This window comes from Coffea eugenioides, chromosome 3 (genome assembly GCF_003713205.1).
Source record: "Coffea eugenioides isolate CCC68of chromosome 3, Ceug_1.0, whole genome shotgun sequence".
In the NCBI taxonomy this organism is placed as follows: Eukaryota; Viridiplantae; Streptophyta; class Magnoliopsida; order Gentianales; family Rubiaceae; genus Coffea; species Coffea eugenioides.
The window spans coordinates 9,737,118-9,739,569 of record NC_040037.1 but is presented as its reverse complement, the minus strand read 5'-3'; positions in this window follow the sequence as shown (position 1 = coordinate 9,739,569).

Here is a 2,452-nt window from a genome sequence, read left to right as displayed (position 1 = left end):
AGAAAAGCCATTCTTTTTGTTTATTGAGTTACATATTTTAATTTGCATCTTTGCTTTCTGCATATGTTGGTTGGCCTAGGATTAACCATTTTATTTTATAGAAGGTGAATTCTGTCCAAAGCAGTTCCTCTTTTACAAATTTTCCTGTTACATTATTATCTATCTATTTAATTAAAATATCTCTTTCAATGCGACAACGTCAGTTTGACAAGTTGTGCAAAATTTAAATAGTACTGAAAAGAATATTCGTTTTAGATACTGCCCAGCCAATCAAATCCAAACATCCAAGAACAAGACTGAAATTTGTGCCTTTCAATGCGTAATAATGCTCGAGGCAGCTACTGTCCTGAATTGACCTGACCTACATTATGAGAGTCACTGATTTCTAGGTTCGCTGCTTCAAGTCTCCACGTTGATACAGAACAGACAATTAACGGCAGTACATCTTTTCTACTCATCATCTCAATCATGCAACTGTTACTGCTCCCCGCTTCGTTCTTTGGCATATCCCAACCTGACCTAATCTAAATGGGTTTGAAAAATATTTAGGCAGACTCGATATCCCGAACCGCTCTTGGACTCTGTAGCCATATCAATTTTCTTTATAATCCAATGCTAGTTGTATCAACATACATCACTTAACCAATGTAACTCACCAATTGATTGCAAGGTCTACACATAAAGCTATAGATTTAACTTCTGTTATTTGTAGTGCAGGATGAGCTGCTAATTAATTTATAAGGGTTGTCCTTCCAAGCTGACATTTAGAAAGGTTGGGTTGATTATGTAATTGCCCAAGAAAGCTGGCCAATGGCTGTGTAGATATTTAAAATAGGGTAATATTATTTATACTCGCATTATCTCATTTTTATTTTGATGAGGCCACATATTATCCCCTCTCTAATTTTTTCTCCTTGCTTATGAGTTAACTTTACTAGATTTTTTCTTATGTTCTAAAACTAATTAATTATTCCGTTACACATTATAATGGCTAATTTAAAATTGTCACTAATATGTAATATGTATTTTTCTACAGAACTTCACGAAATTATATGATGCTGTAATTCAATCTAGCAATGTAATATGAACAAATTCCAAACTTCAAGCCCAAAATAAATAAATAATTTCAAGTTTCAAAGATGACCAAAAATTGAGTATCACCACAATGTCTCATAAATAGGATACTAATACTTCAAAAAAAGTTAGCTAAGAATAGCTCATATAACTACCATAGAGGGAGTGAAGCTTTCTACTATATTTCAACAAAAGCATAACAGCATCTAGTATCCAGATAATGCAATGGAACCTCAATTGTGCTCATCAAAACCTGTAAAATTGAAATTGAAATAAGAATATAAAAAATAAATTAAAAATAGTATAAATTTAGAAAAAGAAAAGAAAAAGTTAATTTTTTTTTACCTTTTGGACACATACTTCAATTATGCCCAACTTCCTTGCATGTGAACACAAGATAGGGTAGGAGAAGAAATTATGATAGGGGTAATAGGGTCTTATCAAAATGAAATTGGGATAGTGATAGTGCAAATAACATAAGGGAAATGCAAATGACATTACCCTTAAAATAAGCCTATCATTAAATTAAATTACTTATGTGGCAAGTTTTTTTATTTGTTGGTTTAGTGAGTTAGAGAATTTAGAAATTGATGCGGCAAAGATATATTTCCCTATATTCCGGTTATTAAAGTTTGGGAAGTTACATTTATCATATGTTGACAGTGGGATACTTATAGTATTGCAATATATTTTTGTGCGTTGTCAATATTGTTATATCTGTTAGTTTCCTACTCCTTTGTGACTGGAATCTGTTGGATATATACTTTATAAATTGAATTACTGTCATCTTTTTTTTTTTTTTAAAGAGAGAGTTGAGTTATGGAAATTGAGAAAATTTCTCTAAAATTGTTATCTGCGAGCATTATTGTTTATCGAGTTATTATTGTGTATTTGCTGATCTCCTCTTCCTCCTGCATATTTTTATATGTGTTAAAATAAATTTAACTGTGCTTAGTTTTTTTTTCTTTGGGCCAACAGGTTGGAACATGCAAATCAGAATTGATGATGAATAGGTCTAAACAAACCTTCTCTCTTCCCTCAAGCTTATCTTGCACTTGGACATCCTAGTTCGAACTTGTCTCTAGGCTACAAAATTGTTCATGCAAATCTGATTAATTAATGTTCACTTGTACATCCAAGTTGGGGTGCACAATTTTCTAGTTAAGATATTGAAAACAGAATTTTATTTTTTTTTTGTCGAAACGATAGATGTCCTATAACCTAATCTAACCTAATCTAAGGGGAAGGGAAGGGGGTTAGCATCACCTTTAACGGTGATGACCACCGGACCAGGACAGAATTGATGTATAGAGTTATCAACACTTCTTTTTCTTCTTTTATTACTGAATTGATTGACACCAACCGCATCGTACAACCC